This window comes from Orcinus orca, chromosome 20 (assembly GCF_937001465.1).
Source record: "Orcinus orca chromosome 20, mOrcOrc1.1, whole genome shotgun sequence".
NCBI lineage: Eukaryota > Metazoa > Chordata > Mammalia > Artiodactyla > Delphinidae > Orcinus > Orcinus orca.
Genome location: NC_064578.1, coordinates 45,115,442 through 45,140,361, shown reverse-complemented (window position 1 = coordinate 45,140,361; position 24,920 = coordinate 45,115,442). Strand labels below are relative to the sequence as shown.

General features: G+C 39.0%; 2 pseudogenes; one reads left to right on the top strand and one right to left on the bottom strand.

The window, feature by feature from the left end:
• The first annotated feature begins 1,863 nt into the window (after positions 1-1,863).
• The window catches only part of LOC101274236 (60S acidic ribosomal protein P1-like), a 46,703-nt pseudogene continuing 23,646 nt past the window's right edge, over positions 1,864-24,920 (top strand).
• LOC125962663 (eukaryotic translation initiation factor 1-like) lies at positions 5,850-9,867 on the bottom strand (annotated as a pseudogene).

Below are 24,920 nucleotides of genomic sequence, written 5' to 3'. Positions count from 1 at the left end.
TCTCATAACGTGAGTTTGGAAATGTTGCTTCCTTTTAATTTCTGGAAGAGGTAGTGTAGAATTGGTGTTAATTATTCTTTGAATGGTAGAATATTCCAGTGAAACCATTTGGGCCTTGCAATGGACTGAATGTGTCTCCTTAAAATGTGATGACATCCTAACCCCCAATGTGATGGTATTAGGAGGTGGGGCCTCTCAAGAGATAATTAGGTCATGAGGGTGGAGCCCTTCTGAATGAGATTAGTACCCTTATAAAAGTGACCCCAGAGAGTTCTCTCACCCTCTCCTGCCATGTGAGGAGGATACAACAAGAAGATGACAGTTTTCAATCTGGAAGATGTTTCTCACCAAAACTAACTGTGCTAGCACCCTAATGTCAGACTTCCAGCCTCCAAACCTGTGAGAAATAAATTTGTTTACAGGCTACCCAGTCTGTGGTACCATGTTATAGCAGCCCAAGCTGAATAAGACAAGTTTGTACTAGAAGTGGGTACTAATGTAAAAGACATGGAAGTGGCTTTGGAACTGAATAGTGAGTGGATAAAGGCTGAAAAGAGTTTTGACGTGCATGCAAAAAATAACGGATGTTAAGGGTGATTCTGGTGAAATCTCAGAAAAGAGGAGAGCTGAAGAGAAAACCTCAGTCTTAGGAAATAATCATGAACAAAATGTTAGTAGAAATATGGACAGTAAAGACCATTCTGCCGCAGTCTTAGATGGAAATGAGGAACGTATTATTGGAAACTGGAGGAACGGTCATTCTTTTTATAGTGGCAAAGAACAGGGCTAAACTGTGTCTGTGTTCTAGTGTTTTGTGGAGAGTAGATCTCTGGGCGATGAAATCTAATGTGTGGCTTTGCTCCTCCTGGCTGATTATAGTGAAGTGCAAGAAGAGAGAAATGACTTAAAGATGGAGTTTTTGGAGCAGAATGTAAAGATTTGGAAATTCTTAGCTGAGTAAATAGTGTTAAAGTGAGGGCATAGATTGGGAAAGAATAGCATCCTATAAGTTGGTTGGGAGACATGTGGGATGAAGCTGGGGACATGGAGCTCCTGAGTTTAGAGTCTGCTTTACTAATGGAAGTGGCATCCCCATCCACAGTGGCAATGGCATTTCCACCTCCATTTGAGGGGATTAACTCCGCATTGCCTGAAGAAACCATGACCTCCCCTGAGGCAGTGGCCATGCAAGATGATGCTGATGGGCCTATCACTAGACTCAAACCCCAGCAGGCTCCTAAAGGTGAGGTACAAAGTGTGACCCAGGAGGAGGTGTGCTACACTCCAAAAGAATTACTTGAGTTTTCTAATTTTTACAGGCAAATCTAGGGAACAAGTATGGGAATGGATACTAAGGATGTGGAATAATGGTGGAAGGAACATGATTGGAAATTTGGTGACAGTGAAATCTGGGAAAGAGATGTGTGGATAGACCTCTCTGGGCAAAACATTTGAAGGTATTTGTGCCCTGTATAAATACCTACTAAAGGGTGACCTCAGCAGAGAGGACTTTAATAATCAAGTGGATAGGATGGCCTGTTCTGTGGATAACAGTTTCTTTTCCCAGCTACCCCCATTATCATCCAGTGGGCTTAGGAACATAGTGGTGGCAGGGATGGACATTATGCATGGGCTCAGAAACATGGACTTCCACCCACCAGGGCCCACCTGACTGTGGCCACTGCTGGGTGCTCATTCTGCCAGCAGAGACAAGCACTGAATCCCTAATATAGCAGCATTCCCTGAGAGGTGTTCAACCAGCTACCTGGTGGCAGGTTGAGTACATTGTATCACTTACATTGTGCAAGGGGCAGCGCTTTGTCCTTATTAGAATAGAGACTTACTCTGGATACAGATTTGCCATCCCTGCATGCAGTGCTTCTGCCAAAACTGCCATCCATGGACTTACATACATACAGTGCCTTATCCACTGTCATGGTATTCCACACAGCATCACCTCTGATCAAGGAACTCCTTTCACAGTAAAATAACTGCAGCAATGGGTCCATGCTCATGCAATCCACTGGTCTTAACATGTTCTCCACCATCCTGAAGCAGCTCGCTTGATAGAATGGTGGCATGGCCTTTTGAAGACTCAGTTATAGATCCAGCTGGTGGCAGTACCTTGCAGGCTGAGTCTGGGTTCTCCAGAAGGCTGTATATGCTCTGAATCAGAATCCAATATGTGATAGTTTCTCTAGTAGCCAGGATTCATGGATACAGGAGTCGAGGAATAGTGTGAGATAACAAAATTCAGTTGACCTTTGAACAGCCCAGGGTTTAGGGGTGCTGATACCCCTTGCCGTCAGAAATCTGCGTACTGCTTTATAGTCGGCCCTCTGTATTTGTGTTTCTGCATCCGTGGATTCAACCAACCTTGGATTGTGTAGTACTGTGGTATTTATTGAAAAAAATCCATGTATAAGTGGACCCTCACAGTTCAAACCCATTCAAGGGTCAACTGTATATATGTTGGTCTCTGCCTCTAGTTCCTGGCCCAGAGCTCCTAAAACTCTGGTAATTTCCTAAGTGATAAGAACACTAGGGGCATCTCTTACTCTAATATTTTGTCCTTGACCTGGCTCCTGACAAAGGGCTGTTGAAACCCTTGTAATTTCCTAGGTGATAGGAGTATCTTCTGTCCTAATGAGGCAACTCTGGGTGGGCTATTTGATGGTCCTTGGATGAGGGCTGGTCTCCAGAAAGACTGAGGAGGCATGATTAGAACGTTGGAATTTTCAACCCTGCTCACCTTTCTCTTGAGAAGGGAGAATAGCTGGAAATGGGGTTAATGATCCATCATGCCTCCATGAAGAAGCCTCCATAAAAACCCCCAAAATACAGGGTTCAAAGAACTTCCATGTTGGTGACCACATCCACACTGGGAGGGTGACACCCAAATTCCACAAGGACAGAAGCTCCTGTGCTTGGGACCTCCCACACCTTACCCTGTGTTTCTCTTCATCTGGCCGTTCATCTGTATCCTTTTATCACATCCTTCAGTAAACTGGTAAATGGAAGTGTTTTCTTGAGTTCCACGAGCTGCTCTAGCAAATTACTTGAACCTGAGGAGGGGGTCGTGGGAACATTGAATTTGTAGCCAAATCAGACAGAAGTTGTAACATGGGGACCTACTACTTGCAATTGGCATCTGAAGTGGTGAGCAGCCTTGTGGGACTGAGCCCTTAACCTGTGTGTCTGACACTAAATTGTAGGACACCCAGCTGACCCCCCCCACCACGCCATGCACCGCGGCCCCACCCCCGACATTTGGTGACCAGAAGTGAAGTGTTCTGTGTGAATAGTAAAGAAGACGCACAAGGAAGAAACACAGGGAAGAACTGTGGGTTTTCCTTTACAGGTGGAAATGGTAGTGGTAAAACTATTACCCCTAGTGATCCACTATCAAAATTTTTGCTTCCCATTCCCATGACTTTATGCCCTTCTGGGTTAGAGGTTTTAGTTCCAGAAGGAAGACTGCTTCCAGCAGGTGGCACAATAATGATTCCAGTGAATTGGAAGTTCAGACTGCCACCTGGTCACCTTGGTCTCATACCTCTGAATCAACAGGCAAAGGAGAGTTACGGTGTTGGCTAGGATGATCGATCCTGACTACTGAGGGGAAATTGGACTACTATCCCACAATGGAGGTAAGGAAGAATACATCTGGAATACAAGAGATCACTTAGGGCATCTCTTATCACCATGGCCCTGTGACTAAGGTCAGTGGAAAACAACAACCCAATCCAGGCAGGACTACCAATGATCCAGACCCTGCAGGAATGAAAATTTGTGTCACTCCACCAGGTAAAGAAGCATGATCATGTGACCAGTTACAGAAATGAGGACTGTAATTGTCATGAGTATTCCTCCTTGTTTTGTTATGAACCTGTGTGTTTATGCTTATATTCTTTTCTTTCTTGATCCCATACCTTGTAACTTTACATCATAGTATTCAAGTATTGACTTTATATCATATAGTATTTAACGTTGTTAATTTTACATCATCATATTTAAATTACAGGGTACCTAGAAGAAGTGTAAAAATCACCCAAGGACTTTTCATCCTCTTCTGGGAAAAATTTACCGAGTTTTCAGTTGTACCCAGAATAGCTGTATCATGTTAGGTGAAATTATGACCTTGTTATTGTTTTTATTTGGAGATTAAGTATGAGTGCCGATTTGACAGTGTGCATTTGTAATAGTTAAATTTATGTGTCAGCTCGGCTGGATCAGAGGATGCCCAGACACCTAGCTAAACATTATTTCTGGGTGTGTCTGTTAGGATGTTTCCGAATGAGATCAGCATCTGAATCAGTGAGTTTGCCCTATTCTATGTGGGTGGGCATTATTCAATCCGTTGAGGGCCTGAATAGAACAAAAATGCAGAGGAAAGAGGAATTCTCCCCTCCCCTATTTTCTGAGCTGAGACATCTCACCTCATCTTCTGCCCTCAGACTGGGATTTATTTACATAATTGGCTCCTCTCATTCTCAGGCCTTTGGACTGTTGACTGAATTACACCACTGGCTTTTCTGGGTCTTCGTTTTGCAGATGGCAGATGATGGGATTTCTCAGCCTCCATAATCATATAAGCCAATTCCTTAAAACAAATCTCCTTTGATATCATATTGGTACTGTTTCTCTGAAGAACCCTAATACAGGCCTGGAGATTTCTTCTTCTGAAGATGGTAAATTATGGATTTAATTAATAGTTATCAGACTATTCATCTTAGATGAGTTTTCATAGTTTAAAATCCATGTCAGATAATTCCAATATCTGTGTTAACTTCCTGTTGATATCTGTTGATTATGTTTTATCATCCACTTTGAGATTTTCCCTAGTTCGATATGCGTGTGTGTGTGTGTGTGTGTGTGTAATTATTGTATCCTGGATATTTGGGGTTTTATTTTATGAGTCTCTATTTCACACTTAAATCAAGTTCCTAGTTACTGCAAGGTCAGGGTAGTAGACAGGCTCCATGTACACATAGCATTTGAAGTTGTCCACCAGCTGGGAGGAAGACATAGGCAGGTTATTCCTGGGACAGATTGGCAGTCAGGATTCTGCTCAAAACTCAGAGCCTTAGCAGATTTCCATAGACTGTGTCATGGAGCTGCCTCATTATTGCTGGCACAGGATGGTGACAGTTTTAGCTATCTGGCACATCTTCCACGAATGATAGCATCTGCTTGTATCAAAAAGTACAAAAGGTCTTTATCTTGTATATTGTGATTCTTGTTGGCTAGGAATGGAAAGTGAGAATTACAATTTTATCGAAATACCAGTAAGATCTCTAAATTAGCATAACCCAATATTGATGGGAACCAAAATTTGTGGTGAGCCACAGAATATCTAGTCTGACTTCCTTCTACCCTTGCTACCTGAACCTATCCATGTATAAAAGTTTATTGGAGAAATAGTACCATGTACTGATCTCTGGTTCAAGTAAATACATTTTACAGGATAGTGCCCCAACATCACATGGTATTCCTCTTAGCTGACAACATAATTGACTCTTTAGTAGTTCTTTCCACCATTGTATAATATCAGTTAATTGAGGAGATGTATACGTAAACCTAGTGAATCCATGGATTTTAGCTAATTGATTCACTTTTTCTGTACAGTAAGTTCCATCGTCAAAATCAGTGTTGAGTGGGATAATATGATGAACAATACATTCAGTTTTGTGGAATTATAAGTGAGATAAGGCAACCCTATTTCAAGAATAAGTGCCCAGTCCACTTCTTTGAAGGCTGTTTTTATGTAGTATAGAATTCTGGTTTGACATTTATACAGCATATTGAAGACATCACTTAATGTTTTTTTTTTTTGGTTTGGTTTGGTTTTGTTTTGTTTTTTTTTTTTTTGGTCCACACCCCGTGGCATGTGGAATCTTATTTCCCCTACCCAGGGATCGAACCTTTGCCCCCTGCAGTGGAAGCACAGTCTTAGCCACTGGACTGCCAGGGAAGTCCCAGATTACTTAATTGTTATGGCTTTAGTTTTGTTGATTTGGAGAAGTCAGTTCTCAGTCTTACTGTTACTTCTCACTACTTTTTTTTTTTTTTTTTTTTGGCTCTTTTCAGTTTATTGCATGAAGGAGTTACACTAGTCCAAGTTAAAAGCAGACCCCAGATGGTTACATTATACAAGCTGTGAGGTTTTTAAACTTGTGACAAGGGCCAGAAGGGAAATTCTACACGTTGCAAGGAAATCCTCACTTAAGCTTCAGTGAGCCAAACGCACTTAAAACCCATGAACTTGTCGTCCGTAGCCAGTCCAATCTCTACGAGGAACTGGCATATGTTCTTGAACTTTTCACCCTGTAGCTGAATTACTTCTCTATATTCTGGATGCTCAATTACAGTACCATTTCAGGCAAATTTCTTCCTAAATGCCTTCACTAGTTTCCTTTTATCGTAATCAGCGATCCCTTGGACTGTAGTAAGTGTCTTCCTGCCGGTTCTCCATTGAATTCTTTTATCAATATAATCCTCAGTGCCGGCAGGAAGCAGATCATCTCCCTTACTTGCATCAGCAAAGGGGTCGAAAGAGTGGAGGTTCTGGATAGCAGACATACGATACAATTCCTTTTCCTCTGTGGAAACGGCCTGCGGAAGGCCGGACTGGAGAAAGCGGGCGCGGAGGACCGAGCATCAGGAAGCGAGGGGGCTCGAGGGGGAGGCTGCTTAGTCCATGGCAGCGGCTTAGTGATTCCTTACTACTTTTTTTTTTAACTTATTTTATTTTTGGCTGCGTTGGGTCTTCGTTGCTGCGTGCCGGCTTTCTGTAGTTGCAGTGAGTGGGGGCTACTCTTCGTTGCGGTGTGCGGGCTTCTCATTGCGGTGGCTTCTCTTGTTGCGGAGCATGGGCTCTAGGTGCGCGGGCTTCAGTAGTTGTGGCTCACGGGCTCTAAAGTACAGGCTCAGTAGTTGTGGCACAGGAGCTTAGTTGCTTCACGGCATGTGGGATCTTCCCGGATCAGGGCTTGAACCCGTGTCCCCTGCATTGGCAGGTGGATTCTTAGCCGCTGCACCACCAGGGAAGCCCCATTCACTACTTTTTATGATTTCCTTTTTCTTTGGTTTTTCAACAGAGTTTTCTTTGTATTTATTCTTCTTGGCCTTTTGACAGCGTCTTTGAACTATGGCCTGATGGATTTAGTTTGGGACATTTTTCAACTAATATTTTTTCAAATATTCTTCTGCCCCTTTTCTCCCTCTGCGTCTTCAATTGTGTGTGTTTAAAACCTGTTCATTGTATTTTACTTAGCCCTAAATTATTATCTCCATTTTAAAGTAAGACGATGAAATTGGCCCCCAAAACTAAATTGTCCAAGGGCACATGGTTAGTTATTGTGATAGCTGAGATTCACATCTGAAAAGTTTGACATAGCCCATTAAAAAAAATTATGATTGAATATCACCTCTCAATGTCATGCATTTTTTAATGCCTTCCATCTCAGTACTTCATCAGGAATATGATGAATTAACAGATCTGTGGAATATGCCATCACTATTGATGGCATAATATATCACCTTACTGGTGATAATAATTTATTTAATCTTTTATTAGGTATTTACGTTTCTAACTTGTGCTTATTGTACATCATTCTTTGATATACATCCTTGTGCATGTATCAGTGTGCATTTTATAACTCTTTCCCAATGACAGTTTCCTAGAAGTTATATTTCTGAATGACTATCAGGTATTTAGTAATTGCTAACAGTATGGCAGGCCCTGGGCTAGTGTTTGAAGATTAGCATTAAAAGTGTAGTTGCTATCCTTCAGATCTTTATAATTGAGCAAGAAAAATGTAATCCTTACAGGAATAAATCTAAAGTAGGGGGTGATAAAGGCCTCTAGACTAAGTTAAGATGATATACCTCTGAAGATATAGATGGAAGACATTCTAGCAAGCTGAAAATTATTTTGAATTCATGGACTCTCTGGAAATGAATGGATTCATGCAGCCAGCTACATGTCTTTTACATTTTGTATTACACTGATGTTAGATGCAAAGTGAGATTATTAGTATAAGATGTTTCAGCAGCTTTTGAAGAACATTATGGCTAGAAGATCAGGAAGATATGAAGAAAAACAGCAATGAGACTTAATCAATACATTCATTACTCAGGAACTTCTAGCCATACTTTTCTACCTAGTAATCCAACATAGTTATACTTAGGAAACATAGATTTGTTCAGATATGTATTTGGAACACGAAGGGGTAAAGAAAAGTCATTCAGCATAAATACACTAGCTCTTATAAGAGTATCTTTAACCTTTCTACGAAATCAAGAGAAAGATATACTATCCTATGATCCTTAATGCCACTTCTTTTTTTATATAATTTATATATTTATTTATTTTTGGCTGCATTGGGTCTTCATTGCTGTGCACTGGCTTCCTCTAGTTGTGGCGAGTGGAGGCTATTCTTCGTTGTGGTGCGTGGGCTTCTCATTGTGGTGACTTCTCTTGTTGCAGAGCATAGGCTCTAGACACGTGGGCTTCAGTAGTTGTGGCACGCAGGCTCAGTAGTTGTGGCACATGGGCTTAGTTGCTCCGCAGCATGTGGGATCTTCCCAGGCCAGGGATCGAACCCGTGTCCCCTGCATTGGCAGGCGGATTCTCAACCACTGCACCGCGAGGGAAGTCCCAATGCCACTTCTAAGTATATATTCAAGAGAAATGATTACATTTATCCACAAAGTTATGTGGGTAAGGATGTTAATAGCAGCTTTGTTTATTTTAACCCAAAAATGTTACCAACCAAAATGCCCTAGCAGGATGCCTAAGAAAATTGTACTACATAACAATATGAAAAAAGAAAGTACTGGTACATTTACATAGATGAGTCTTAAAGGTATTATGCTGAGTGAAAGCAGTCACAAAAGAGTATGTACTGTATGATTTCATTTATGTGAAGTTCAAAAGTAGGTAAAACTAACCAATTATGATAGAAGCCAGAATATTGGTCACCCAGGTGGCATAGACCAGGAAGGGGCATGACTGAAACTTGTATGTTAGAAAAACCCTGTATCTCAATCTGGGTGGTAGTCACCCTCCTATACACGTAAAATAATCAAGCTGTATACTTAAGATCAGTGTCTTTTACATACTTTATGTGTATTATACTTCAATTTAAATAATCAAGGGGAAGAAGGATGGGGCCATTTAATAATAGACTCTTGATGTCTCCCTAGTGTAGATTAATGTGTGTGGCTCATGGACACCTGGCCCTTCAACAAAGCCTGCTAATTGATGGTTCCTAATCTCATAGCAGGGTCTGATGATTAGGACTAAAAGAGAAAAAAAGACAAAAATGTATTCATTTTTGGCTGGATACAGTGGGCATGATTTCATCCTTCCCAGTCTGGATACTAAATGAGAGTGATGAGCCATGAGAATCTGAGAGTTGTAATGTAGGCTTAGAAGAATGCATGGTCTGTGCAGTTTTCTCACTTCAGAGGTGGAAGATCAACCAGGCTCCAGAAACCTTAAAGGAGGTTCTATATGGATGATATAGCCCCTCCTCTGGCCTGGAAGAGCAAGTTTGAACAAGAACAAGTGTAGCTCAGCATCCCAGAATGCAGTACTGGTGGAAATCCTGTTAAAGTGCCCACACTTCTGTTTTAATGCAGGAGAACATCTGCTAGGAATCCATCTGTTTACATCAGCATTCCCTGGGGTTTGCAGAAAGCATAGAGGTCCCTAGACTCCACCTTATCTTCCCAATGTATATATGGGGGGAGGGTGGTTTGGAAGAAGAAACTGGAGGAGAAAAACCTTGACATTTTGTGAACTCCATGGCAAATCTGGTCTCATTGCCTTATTTTTTTCCTCCTCCCAGATAAGACTTCCCTGGATTCTAGGATTCTTGAGTAGATGAATTCCAAGGAAGACTGTCAAATTCTTGCAATTCTAAACTCATGGGTCATGTAAGTTGGTTTTCGGTGTTAAATTCTGTCATTTTTTAGGTTATGTGAAGACTTTAATTTTTTATTCTGAAACTTCCCCAGTTCCTCCTATTTTTGGAGGAATGCACTCCAGGTCCCTCCTCTGTGCCCCCATCTTCTCAAACCACTGTTCAAATGTGTACTGGAGAAATCAGCATCTCCTAGGTACTCAGTCTTCTGTCTAGACCAGAGGTGAAGCAAAAACAAAGTCCCTTCAGAGAGATACTTGACCATCTCTTGTCAGTTCTGCAATTTGATGATAAAGGATGATTTCGTTTGCACATGGGAAAGTTCTGAACTTTTCCATAGACCCATGTCTGTAGATAAAATAGGATTTAGTGTTGATTGGCCTCAGCTGCTGCTAAGGTGCTCAGTCCTTCTGAGGAAGCTGCAGGCCGCTTTAGGCTTAGGCCCTCACTTCATCCTGAGGCTAGCACTGCGCCCAGCATTCCCCACTTAGCATTCACCCACACCATGGCCTCCATCTCAGAGCTCACCTGCATCTACTGGGCCTTCATCCTGAACAACGATGAGGTTACGGTCATGGAGGATAAGATCAATGCCCTAATTATAGCAGCCAGTGTAAATGTTGGACCTTTCTAGCCAGGTTTGTTTGCAAAGGCTCTGGCATTGGGAGCCTCATCTGCAATATAAGGGCTCAGGGACCTGCCCCAGCAGCTGATCCTGCACGAGCAGGAGGTCCTCCCCCCTCCACCACTTCTGCCCCAGCTGAGGAGGAGAAAGTGGAAGCACAGAAAGAAGAATTTGAGGAGTCTGATGTTGACATGGGCTTTGATCTCTTTGACTAAACCTCTTTTGTTACATGTTCAATAAAAAGCTGAACTCTCTAAAACAAAACAAAACAAAAAAAGAATGTGGTGAAATCCCAGGCTTTGTGAGACCTTTAGGGGTGGGCAAGGAAATGATTTAGAGCCTGCTTACAGATCCATGCTGGGAATTCCTGAGAGGTGAAAACCTATAGTAGGGTCCATTTTGTATCTGAAGAGCATGTACTGATTTCAGGTGATATATGTGTGACTCTGGATTAACCTGTAACAGTATTCTCTGGCTCAGAAATGAGAAAATTGTCTGGGGGGGATGGGAGATGGAGTAGCAAGTAATAAGATACGATAGATAGGATGCTTCTAAAATGGCTCCCGCTGATCCCTGCTTCCAGGTATTCACATCCTTCTGTAATCTCCTTTGCTTTAGTGTGGGTTAGATTTAGTGACTTACTTCTAATGAATAAAATATGGCAAAAGTGATGGGAGCTCACTGTTGAGATTAGGGTCTGTAACTTTGTCTTGCTCACAACACTCTGGTTCTTCTTGCTTTCTCTGATGAAGCAAGTTTCCACACTGTGATCTAAGGATGATCTCTGGCCAACAGCCAGTGAGGAACCAAGGCTCACACTCCGAATTCTATCAGCAACTATATGAGTGAGTTTTGAAGCAGATCCTTCCCCATTTGAGCCTTGAGATGACTGCTGCCCCAGCTGACACCTTGACTGCAGTCTGAGAGGGAGAGGACCAAGTTCAGCTGCAAACAGATTTCTGTCCCAAACTGATTTCTTATTCCCATGAAAGTAAACTTTAAAAATCTTTCTTGAAGCTTTCAGTATTTTATCTTTTTATTTCTCTTTGGAAATTTTGCTAAAATGTGCCTAGATGTAGGTACTTTTTTTTTTTTCTCGGTACGCGGGCCTCTCACTGTTGTGGCCTCTCCCATTGTGGATCACAGGCTCCGGACGGGCAGGCTCAGCGGCCATGGCTCACGGGCCCAGCCGCTCCGCGGCATGTGGGATCCTCCCGGACCGGGACACGAACCTATGTCCCTTGCATCGGCAGGCGGATTCTCAACCACTGCGCCACAAGGGAAGCCTGGTACTTACTTTTTACTTAATTTTTTCATAGATGTCACGTTTAGGACCACAGTTATTTTATGTACCATTGAAAAGGAAAGAAAACATTGAATTAAACTATGACATGTCTCTGATATAAAGATGCATTTCAGTTTCATAGATGTTAAAATGAAAAATATGTCAGAATAATTATTAAATAGAATTTTATTAACTTGGTAGGCCTCTCTCAAATTAAGGACTTACATCCTTCTTTATTTTGAGGTAATTTTCATTGATTACTACTGTCTCTCCTCAATTAGCTGTATTGTCTTCTGGGACTTATATTAAATGGTTGGAGGAAAATCAGTTTCTATCTTTTATGTCGTTTTGTTCCATACATTGCATCTTTTTGTTGCATTTGGTTTCTTCTGGGCTGTATAGCAATTTAATCCCTGGCTTCCTAGTTCACAATTCAGCTGTGTGCATTCTGCTTTTCAGCCCATTTATTGAAAGGTTTTTTTTTAACTTTTAAACTTTGAAATAATTATAGATACACAGGGAGTTGCAAGATAGTGCAGCGATAGTCCTGATTATACTTCACGCAGTTTTTACCAATGGTTACATCTTACATAATTACAGTACAATATCAAAGCCCAGAATTAGACATTGGTACAATGTGTTTATTATAGTTATGTCATTTTATCATGTGCATAGATTCATGTAATCACCACTGCAATCAACATACAGAACTATTCCACCCCCACAAAGATGTTTCTGTACCCCTTTATAAATCACACCTGCACCCCACCCCACCATCCCTAATCCCTGGAAACCATTAATCTGTTTCACATCTCTATAATTTCATCATTTCAAGGATGTTATATAAATGGAATTGTGTAGTACATGACCCATTGAGATTGGCTTCCAGAACTAAACATAATGTTCTTGAGATCTATCTAAATTGTTACATGTATCAATAATTTATTCCTTTTTAATGCTAAGTAGTATTACATGGTATGGAGAACCATTTTTGTTGTTTCCATTTTAGGCTACTACAGATACAGCTGCTATGAACAATCAGGCACACAATGCTATGTGGGCAAATTCTTTCATTTCTCTGGGATAAATGTCCAGGAGTACAACTGCTGAGTTATATGGTAAGTTTATACATATATATATGTATTTTAAAATGAAGTATAGTTGATTTACAGTGCTGTGTTAGTTTCAGGTGTACACCAAAGTGATTCAGTTTGTGTGTGTACATATATATATTCTCTTTCAGATTCCTCTCCACTATGGGTTAGTACAAGATACTGAATATAGTTCCCTGTGCTATACAGTAGGTCCTTGTTTATCTGTTTCATATAGTGTGTATTTGTTAATTCCAAACTCTTAATTTACTCCCCACCCCCGCCATTTATTTTTTAAAGAATTGCCAAACTATTTTTCCAGAGTGGCTGTACCATATTACATTCCCACCAGGAATATGCAAGAGATCTGTTTCTCAACATCCTTGCCAGAATTTATAGTATTGTTGCTATTTTCAGTTTTGGATTTTCTAATAGGCATGTGGTGGTTTCTCATTGTGGTTTTAATTTTGCTTTTAGCTAATAGCTGGTGACACCGAATATCATTTCATGTACTCATTTGCCATCCATAAATTCTCTTTGGTGAAATATCTCTTCATGCTTTTTGCCCATTTTCTAAATATAATGTTGTTGTTGTTGTTGTTAACTGCTGAGTTTTGGGCGCATTATATATTCTGTTTATGAGTTCTCTGTTAGATTATTGGGATTTGTTGGATTTCTGGTATGCAAATACTTTCTTCCAGTCTGTAGCCTGTCTTTTCATCTGCTTAACAAGGTTTTAGCCGAGCAAAAGTTTTATATTTTGATAAAGTCTAATTTATCCCTTATTTCTTTTATGATCATGTTTTTGGTGTCATGTGTAACGTGTCACCACCAATTAGGTCAGAAATATTTTCTGTTTTATCTTCTAAAAGTTTTATACTTTTACAATTTATTATCTATTGTAAGCTAAATTTTGTATATGGTGTAATTTTTAGGTAGATTATTTTGCCTATGGATATTCAATTGTTCCAGCACCATTTGTTGAAAAGACTATCCATCTTCCATTGTACTGAGTTACATCTTTGTCAAAAATCCATTTTCCATACTTGTGTAGGGCTATTTCTTTATCCTCTGTTCTGTTGCATTGACTTTATACCCAACCCCTGCCAATATCATACAGTAGAGTACTATAGCTATGTAATTAGCCTTAAAACTGGGTAGAGGGTGTCTTACCACTTTATTCTTCTTTTTCAGAATTATATTAGCTACTGCTGTTTGTCTCTCCACATAAATTTTAGAATATTGTGTTAAAAACCTTGCTGAGATTTTGATAGGAATTGCATTAAACCTGTATATCAGTTAGGGGAGAACTGACATTTGACTATGTTGAATTTCCAGTCTCTTAACAAGGAATACCTATTTATTTAGATCTTAAATTTCTTATCAGTGTTTTGTACTTATCTGCTTATAAGTTCTGTACTTGTTTTGTTTGATTTGCACCTATGTATTTAATTCTTGACACAGTTGTAAATGGTATTGTATTTTTGTTTCCACATGTTCATTGCTAGTAATAGAAATACAACTGATTTTGCAAGTTGATCTAGTATCTTATGACATTGCTAAAATCACTTATTTCTAGAAGTTCATCTGTAGTAGATTCTGTGGGATTTTCTACATAAATCATCACATCATCTGCAAAAAGGGACAGTTTTAGGCACTCCTTTCTGAGCTGTAAATGTTTAAATCCCTATTGTGCCTTATTTCACTGCGTAGAACTTACGGAGTTATGTTGCGTAGCAGTGGTGAGAGTGAACGTCCTTGCCTTGTTCCCAGTCTTATGGGTAAAGCATTCAGTCATTCACCATTACATATGATGATAACTGTAGATTTGTTGTAGATACTCTTTATCAAGTTGAAGAAGCTACCCAATCATTCCTAGCTTTAGAAAGTTTTTTTTTTTAAATCATGAATGGGTTATGAATTTTGTCAAATACATTTTGTACATCAATTGATATGATCAAGTAATTTTCTAGTCTGTTAATATGGCAGATTACATTGATTTTCAAATATTGAACCAGCCTTTCATGTATTGAATGAACCCTACTTGTCATGGTTAATAGTAATTCTTTATATGCTGCTAAATTCTATTAGTATTTTGCTAAGGAGTTTGCAGCTATATTCATGAGAAATATTTGTTGGTAGTTTTCTTTTTTGGACTGTCTTATTTTGGTGTCATGTCAATACTGGCATTTGGTATAAAGTGCTTACTGGCTCCATAAGTGATCCTATGCTTCTCGAAGAGATTGTCTAGAATTGGAGTTGGTTCTTTAAATGTTTGGCAGTTCAACTGATCCTGTGGAAAGCTAAAATGAAAGGAAAAAAAAAAAGTTCGGTAGAATTCTCTACCAAAATTATCTGAGCCTAGAGATTGTATTTTGGGGAGATTTTAAATTATGAATTCAATTTCCTTAATAGTTATATAGGGCTATTCAAATTATCTATTTCATAATGATTAGTATTCATTTGTTTTTCATTAAATTGATCCATGTAATATGATTCATTTATTGTTTTATTTATTATGCCTTGTTATTTATTTATTTGTATAATTCATTCACAGTATCATACTCGTTTCAGGTGTACAGCATAGTGCTTCAGTATTTTTGCAGATTATACTCCATTAAAGTTTATTACAAAATAATAGCTATAATCTCCTGCGTATACAATATATCCTTATTGCTTATCTATTTTATGCATAGTAGTTTGTATCTCTTAATCCCATACTCCTAATCTGCCCCTCCCTCTTTCCTCTCCCCTTTGGTACCCTCTAGTTTTTTTTTGCTTTATCTGTGAGTCAGTCTCTGTTTTACATATACACTAGTTTCTCTTTTTTTTTTAGATTCCACATATAAGTGGTATCATAGAGTATTTGTCTTTCACTCTCTGACTTACTTCCCTAAGCATAATATTCCCTAGGTCCATCCATGTTGCTGCAAATGGCAGAATTTCATACATTTTTATGGCTGAATAGTATTCTATTGTGTATATATAGCATAACTTTTTTTTCTATTAGAGTATAGTTGTTTTACAATGTTGTGTTAGTTTCTACTGTACAGCGAAGTGGAGTTCCCTGTGCTATACAGCAGGTTTTTGGGTTTTTTTGAATTTTTGAATTTTATTTTATTTATTTTTCTATACAGCAGGCTCTTATGAGTTACCTATTTTATACATATTAATGTATATATGTGAATCCCAATCTCCCAATTCATCTCCCCCCCACCCTTCCCCCTTGGTGTCCATACATTTTTTCTCTACATCTGTGTCTATTTTTGCCTTCAAACCGGTTCATCTGTACCATTTTTCTAGATTCCACATATATGTGTTAATATACAATATTTGGTTTTTTCTTTCTGACTTACTTCACTCTGTATGACAGTCTCCAGGTCCATCCACATCTGTACAAATGACCCAATTTCATTCCTTTGTATGGCTGAGTAATATTCCACTGTATATATGTACCACATCTTCTTTATCCATTCCTCTGTTGATGGACATCTTGGTTGTTTCCATGTCCTGGCTATCGTAATAGTGCTGCAATAAATATTGGGGTGCATGTGTGTTTTTGAATTATGGTTTTCTCTGGGTATATCCCCAGTTGTGCAATTGCTGGGTCATACAGTAGTTCTAGTTTTAGTTTTTTAAGGAACCTCCACAATGTTCTCCATAGTGGCTGTATCAATTTACATTCCCACCAACAGTGCAAGAGGGTTGCCTTTTCTCCACACTCTCTCCAGCATTTATTGTTTGTAGATTTTCTGATGATGCCCATTCTAACAGGTGTGAGGTGATACCTCATTGTAGTTTTGATTTGCTCTTCTCTAATAATTAGTGATGTTGAGCATTTTTTCATGTGTTTGTTGGCCATCTGTATGTCTTCTTTGAAGAAATGTCTATTTAGGTCTTCTGCCCAGTTTTTGACTGGGTTGTTGTTTTGATATTGAGCTGCATGAGCTGTTTATATATTTTGGAGGTTAATCCTTTATCTGTTGATTCATTTGCAAATATTTTCTCCCTCTCTGAGGGTTGTCTTTTCATCTTGTTTATAGTTTCCTTTGCTGTGCAAAAGCTTTTAAGTTTCATTAGGTCCCATTTGTTTATTTTTATTTCCATCCTAGGAGGTGGGTCAAAAAAGATCTTGCTGTGATTTATATCAAAGAGTGTTCTTCCTATGTTTTCCTCTAAGAGTTTTATAGTGTCCAGTCTTACATTTAGGTCTTTAATCCATTTTGAGGTTTTCTTTGTGTGTATGGTGTAGGGAGTGTTCTAATTTCATTCTTTTACACATAGCTGTCCAGTTTTCCCAGCACCACTTATTGAAGAGACTGTCTTTTCTCCATTGTATATCATTGCCTCGTTTGTCATAGATTAGTTGACCATAGGTACATGGGTTTATCTCTGGGCTTTCTATCCTGTTCCATTGATCTGTATTTCTGTTTTTGTGCCAGTACCATACTGTCTTGATTATTGTAGCTTTGTAGTATAGTCTGAAGTTGGGGAGCCTGATTCCTCCAGCTCAGATTTTTTCCCTCAAGATTGCTTTGGCTGTTTGGGGTCTTTTGTGTCGCCATACAAAGTTTAAGATTTTTTTGTTGTAGTTCTGTGAAAAATACCATTGGTAATTTGATAGGGATTGCATTGAATCTGTAGATTGCTTTGGGTAGTATAGTCATTTTCACAATATTCTTCCAATCCAAGAACATGGTATATCTCTCCATTTGTTTGTATCATCTCTGATTTCTTTCATCAGTGTCTTATAGTTTTCTGAGTACAGGTCTTTTACCTCCTTAGGTAGGTTTATTCCTAGGTAGTTTATTCTTTTTCTTGCAATAGTGAATGGGATTGTTTCCTTAATTTCTTTTTCTGATCTTTCATTGTTAATGTATAGGAATGCAGGAGATTTCTGTGCATTAATTTTGTATCCTGCAACTTTACCAAATTCATTGATTACCTCTAGTAGTTTTCTGGTAGCATCTTTAGGATTCTCTATGTATAGTATCATGTCATCTGCAAACAGTGACAGTTTTACTTCTTCTTTTCTGATTTGGATTCCTTTTATTTCATTTCCTTTTCTGATTGCTATGGCTAGGACTTCCAAAACTATGCTGAATAATAGTGGTGAGAGTGGACATCCTTGTCTTGTTGCTGATCTTAGAGGAAATGCTTTCAGTTTTTTACCATAGAGAATGATGTTTGCTGTGGGTTTGTCATATATGGCCTTTATTATGTTCAGGTAGGTTCCCTCTATGCCCAATTTCTGGAGAGTCTTTTTTTAAATAAATAAAAAAAATTATTTGGTTATTTATTTATTTATTTATGGCTGCATTGGGTCTTCATTGCTGCGTGTGGGCTTTCTCTAGCTGTGGCAAGCAGGGGCTACTCTTTGTTGTGGTGCACGGGCTTTTCATTGCAGTGGCTTCTCTTGTTGCAGAGCACGGGCTCTAAGCACATAGGCTTCAGTAGTTGTGGCACTCAGGCTCAGTAGTTGAGGCACATGGGCTTAGTTGCTCCATGGTATGTGGGATCTTCCCGGACCGGGGCTCAGACCCATGTCCCTTTCATTGGCAGGCAGATTCTTAAGCACTGCACCACCAGTGAAGTCCCTCTGGAGAGTTTTTATCATAAATGTGTGTTGAATTTTGTGAAAAGCTTTTTCTGCATCTATTGAGATGATCATATGGTTTTTATTCTTCAATTTGTTAATATGGTGTATCATATTGATTGATTTGTGTATATTGCAGAATACTTGCATCCTTGGGATAAATCCCAATTGATCATGGTGTATGATCCTTTTAATGTGTTGTTGAATTCTGTTTGCTTGTATTTTGTTGAGGATTTTTGCATCTATATTCATCAGTGATATTGGTCTGTAATTTTCTTTTTTTGTAGTATCTTTGTCTGGTTTTGGTATCAGGGTGATGGTAGCCTCGTAGAATGAGTTTGGGAGTGTTCCTTCCTCTGCAGTTTTCTGGAAGAGTTTGAGAAGGATGGGTGTTAGCTCTTCTCTAAATGTGTTATAGAATTCACCTATGAAGCCATCTGGTCCTGGATTTCTGTTTGTTGGAAGATTTTTAATCACAGTTTCAATTTCGTTACTTGTGATTGGTCTGTTCATATTTTCTATTTCTTCCTGGTTTTGGAAGGTTATACCTTTCTAACTATTTGTCCATTTCTTCCAGGTTGTCCATTTTATTGGCATAGAGTTGCTTGTAGTAGTCTCTTATGATGCTTTGTATTTCTGTGGTGTCCGTTGTAACTTCCTCTTATTCATTTCTAATTTTGTTGATTTGACTCCTCTCCCTCTTTTTCTTAATAAGTCTGGCTAAAATTTTATCAATTTTGTTTATCTTCTCAAAGAACCAGCTTTTAGTTTTATTGATCTTTGCTATTGTTTTGTTTCTATTTCATTTATTTCTGCTCTGATCTTTATGATTTCTTTCCTTTGACTAACTTTGGGTTTTGTTTGTTCTTCTTTCTCTAGTTCCTTTAGGTGTAAGGTTAGATTGTTTATTTGAGGTGTTTCTTGTTTCTTGAGGTAGGATTGTATTGCTATAAACTTTCCTCTTAGAACTGCTTTTGCTGCATCCCATAGGTTTTGGATTGTCATGTTTTCATTGTCATTTGTCTCTAGGTATTTATTTCCTCTTTGATTTCTTCAGTGATCTCTTGGATATTTAGTGGTGTATCGTGTAGCCTGCATGTGTTTGTGTTTTTACTTTTTTTTCCCTGTAATTTATTTCTAATCTCATAGCATTGTGGTCAGAAAAGATGCTTGATACAATTTCAATTTTCTTAAATTTACCAAGGCTTGATTTGTGACCCAAGATGTGACTTATCCTGGAGAATGTTTCGTGTGCACTTGAGAAGAAAGTGTAATCTGCTGTTTTCGGATAGAATGCCCCATAAATATCAATTAAATCTATCTGGTCTGTTATGTCATTTAAAGTTTGTGTTTCCTTGTTAATTTTCTGTCTGGATGATCTGCCCATTGGTGTAAGTGAGGGTTAAAGTCCCCCACTATTATTGTATTACTGTCAATTTCCTCTTTTATAGCTGTTAGCATTTGCCTTATGTATTGAGGTGCTCCTATGTTGAGTGCATATATATTTATAATTGTTATATCTTCTTCTTGGATTGATCCCTTGATCATTATGTAGCATCCTTTCTTGCCTTTTGTAACATTCTTTATTTTAAAGTCTATTTTATCTGATATGAGTATTGCTACTCCAGCTTTCTTTTGATTTCCATTTGCATGGAATATCTTTTTCCATCCCCTCACTTTCAGTCTATGTGTGTCCCTAGGTCTGAAGTAAGTCTCTTGTAGACAGCATATATATGGGTCTTGTTTTTGTATCCATTCAGCAAGTCTGTGTCTTTTGGTTGGAGCATTTAATCCATTTACATTTAAGGTAATTATTGATATGTACCTATTACCATTTTCTTAATTGTTTTGGGTTTGTTTTTGTAGGTCCTTTTCTTCTCTTTGTGTTTCCCACTTAGAGAAATTCCTTTAGCATTTGTTGTAGAGCTGGTTTGGTAGTGCTGAATTCTTAGTTTTTGTTTGTAAAGCTTTTGATTTTTCTGCTGAATCTGAATGAGATCCTTGCAGGGTAGAGTAATCTTGGTTGTAGGTTCTTCCCTTTCATCACTTTAAATATATCTTGCCACTCCCTTCTGGCTTATAGAGTTTCTGCTGAGAAATCAGCTGTTAACCTTATGGGAGTTCCCTTGTATGTTGTTTGTCGTTTTTCTCTTGTTGCTTTTAATAATTTTTCTTTGTCTTTTATTTATCAATTTGATTACTATGTGTCTTGGTGTGTTTCTCCTTGGTTTTATACTGTAGGGGACTCTCTGCTTCCTGGACTTGGGTGGCTATTTCCTTTGCCATGTTAGGGAAGTTTTTGACTATAATCTCTTCAAATATTTTCTTGGGTCCTTTCTCTCTCACTTCTCCTTCTGTGACCCCTATAATGTGAATGTTGGTGTGTTTAGTGTTGTCCCAGAGGTCTCTTAGGCTGTCTTCATTTCTTTTCATTGTTTTTTATTTGTTCTGTGGCAGTGATTTCCATTCTGTCTTCCAGGTCACTTATCCTTCTGCCTCAGTTATTCTGCTACCGATTCCTTCCAGTTTATTTTTCATTTCACTTATTGTATTGTTCATCTCTGTTTGTTCTTTAATTCTTCTTGGTCTTTGTGAACCGTTTCCTGCGTCTTCTCAATCTTTGCCTGCATTCTTTTTCTGAGGTCCTGGATCATATTCACTGTCATTATTCTGAATTTTGTTTTCTGGAAGTTTGCCTATCTCCACTTCATTTTGTTTTTTTCTGGGGTTTTATCTTGTTCCTTCATCTGGGACATAGTCCTCTGCCTTTTCATTTTGTCTTTCTTTCTGTGATTATGGTTTTCATTCTGCAGGCTGCAGGATTGTAGTTCTTCTTGTTTCTCCTGTCTGCCGTCTGGTGGATGAGGCTAAGAGGCTTGTGCAAGCTTCCTGATGGGAGGGACTTGTTGGTGTGTAGACCTGGGTGTTGCTCTGGTGGGCAGAACTTAGTAAAACTTTAAGCCACTTCTCTGCTGGTGGGTGGGGCTGAGTTCCCTCCCTTTTGGTTGTTTGCCCTGAGGCAACCCAGCACTGGAACCTACAGGCTGTTTGGTGGGGCTAATGGTGTGTGGACTCCACTCCGGGAGGGCTCCCGCCAATGAATACTTCCCAGAACTTCTGCTGCCAGTGTCCTTGTCCCTGCGGTGAGCCACAGCCACCCCCTGCCTCTGCAGGAGACCCTCCAACACTAGCACGTAGGTCTGGTTCAGTCTCCTATAGGGTCACTGATCCTTCCCCCTGGGTCCTACTTTGTGTGTGCCCTCCAAGAGTGGAGTCTCTGTTTCCCCCAGTCCTGTCGACGTCCTGCCATCAAATTCCACTGGCCTTCAGAGTCTGATATCTGGGGATTCCTCCTCCCATTTCCAGACCCCCAGTTTGGGAAACCCTCCGTAGGGCTCAGAACCTTCACTCCAGTGGGTGGACTTCTGTGGCATAACTGTTCTCCAGTTTGTGAGTCACCCACCCAGTAGTTATGGGATTTGATTTTATTGTGATTGCACCCCTTGTACCATCTCATTGAGGCTTCTCCTTTGTCTTTGGATGTGGGGTATCTTTTGTGGTGAGTTCCAGTGTTTTTCTGTTGATAACTGTTCAGCAGTTAGTTGTGATTCCAGTTCTCTTGCAAGAGGGAGTGAACACACGTCCTTCTACTACACCATCTTGAACCAATCTCTACCATAACATTTTCTTTTTTTAAACATCTTTATTGGAGTATAATTGCTTTACAGTGTTGTGTTAGTTTCTGCTGTATAACAAAGTAAATCCGCTATATGCATATGTATATCCCCATATCCCCTCCCTCCCACCCTCCTTATCCCACCCCTCTAGGTGGTGGCAAAGCACCGAGCTGATCTCCCTGTGCCATGCAGCTGCTTCCACTAGCTATCTATTTTACATTTGGTAGTGTATATATGTCAGTGCTACTCTCCTTACCCTTCCCCCTCCCCATGTCCTCAAGTCCATTCTCTACGTCTGTGTCTTTATTCCTGTCCTGCCCCTAGGTTCATCAGAACCATTTTTGTTTTTTAGATTCCTTATATATGTGTTAGCAGATGGTATTTGTTTTTCTCTTTCTGACTTACTTCACTCTGTATGACAGACTCTAGGTCCATCCACCTTACTACAAATAACTCAGTTTCGTTTCTTTTCATGGATGACTAATATTCCATTGTATATATGTGCCACAACTTCTTTATCCATTCGTCTGCTGATGGACACTTATGTTGCTTCCATGTCCTGGCTATTGTAAATAGTGCTGCAATGAACATTGTGGTACATGTCTGTTTTTGAATTATGGTTTTCTCAGGGTATATGCCCAGTAGTGGGCTTGCTGGGTCATATGGTAGTTCTATTTTTAGTTTTTTAAGGAACCTCCATACTGTTCTCCATAGTGGCTGTACCAATTTACATTCCCACCAACAGTGCAAGAGGGTTCCCTTTTCTCCACACCCTCTTGAGCATTTGTTTTCTACCATAACTTCTTTATCCATTCATCTGTTCATGGGCAATTGGGTTGTTTCTATAGCTTGGCTGTTGTAAATAGTGCTGCAGTGAACATTGGGGTGCATGTACCTTTTCTGATTAGTGTTTTTAGTTTTTTCCAAATATATACCAGGGATAGAATTGCTGGATCAGATGGTAGTCTATTTTTAGTTTTTTGAAGAACCTCCATACTGTTCTCCATAGTGGCTGTACCAATTTACATTCCAACCAGCACTGTAGGAGGGTTCCCTTTTCTCCACACTCTCTCCAGCATTTATTTGTAGACTTTTGGATGATAACTATTCTGACCATTGTGAGGTGATATCTCATTGTTGTTTTTATTGGCATTTCTCTAAGAATTAGTGATGTGGAGCATCTTTTCATGTGCCTGTTGGCCATCTGTATGTCTTCTTGGGAGAAATGTCTATTTAGGTCTTCTGCCCATGTTTTGATTGGGTTGTTTGTTTTTTCATATTGATTTATATGAGCTGTTTGTGTATTTTGGAATATTAACCCCTTGTTGGTTGAATTGCTTGCAAATATTTTCTCCCACTCTGTAGGTTGTCCTTTTGTCTTTTTGAAAGTTTCCTTTGCTGTACAAAAGCTTTTAAGTTTAACTAGGTCCCATTTGGTTTTTTTTTTTTTTTGCTTTTATTTCTTTTGCCTTGGGAGTCTGATCTAAGAAAATACTGTGATGATTTATGTCAAAACATGTTTCGCCTAGGTTCTCTTCTAGGAGTTTATGGTTTCCGGTCTTACATTTAGGTTCTTGATCCGTTTTGAGTTTTTCTGTATATGTTGTGAGGTAAATGTTCTAATCTCATTGTCCTACATTTAGCTGTCCAGTTTTCCCAGCACAACTAGTTGAAGAGACTGTCTTTTCTCCATTGTATATTCTTGCCTCCTTTGTCATAGATTAATTGACCATAGGTGCATAGGTTTATTTCTGGACTCTCTTCTGCTCCACTGACCTGCATGACTATTTTTGTGCCAATACCATGCTGTTTTGTTGTTGTTTCTTTTTTTTTTTTTACTGACGAATTGTTGATTTACAATGTTGTTAGTTCCAGGTGTAGAGCAAAGTGATTCAGTTATACATATAACATCTTTCAGATTCTTTTCCCTTATAGGTTATTACAAAATATTAAGTATAGTTCCCTGTGCTATACAGTAGACCCGTGTTGGTTATCTGTTTTATATATAGTAGTGTTTACATGTTAATCCGAAACTCCTAATTTATCTCTCCCCCACTTCACCTTTGGTAACTATAAGTTTGTTTTCTGTATCTGTGGGTATACTTCTGTTTTGTAAATAAGTTCATTTGTATCGTTTTAAAACAATATTTATCTATTTATTTATTGGCTGCCCTGGGTCTTAGTTGCGGTGTGCAGCATATTTGTTGCTGCGTGCAAGGTCTTCATTGCAGCATGTGGGATCTTTTAGTTGCGGCATGCAGGGTCTAGTTCCCTGAGCAGGAATTGAACCTGGACCCCCTGCACTGGGAGCATGGAGTCTTAACCACTGGACCACCAGGGAAGTCCCTGTATTATTTTTTAATATTCCACATATAAGTGATATCATATGATACTTGCCTTTTCCTGTCTGGCTTACTTTTATTTAGTATGATAATCTCGAGGTCCATCCATGTTGCAGCAAATAGCATTATTTCATTCTTTTTTATGGCTGAGTAATATTCCATTGTGTGTGTGTATATATATATATATATATATATATATATATATATATATATACCATATCTTTTTTATCCATTCCTCTCTTTTTTTTTTTTTTTTAACATCTTTATTGGGGTATAATTGCTTTACAATGGTGTGTTAGTTTCTGCTTTATAACAAAGTGAATCAGTCATACATAAACATATGTTCCCATATGTCTTCCCTGTTGTGTCTCC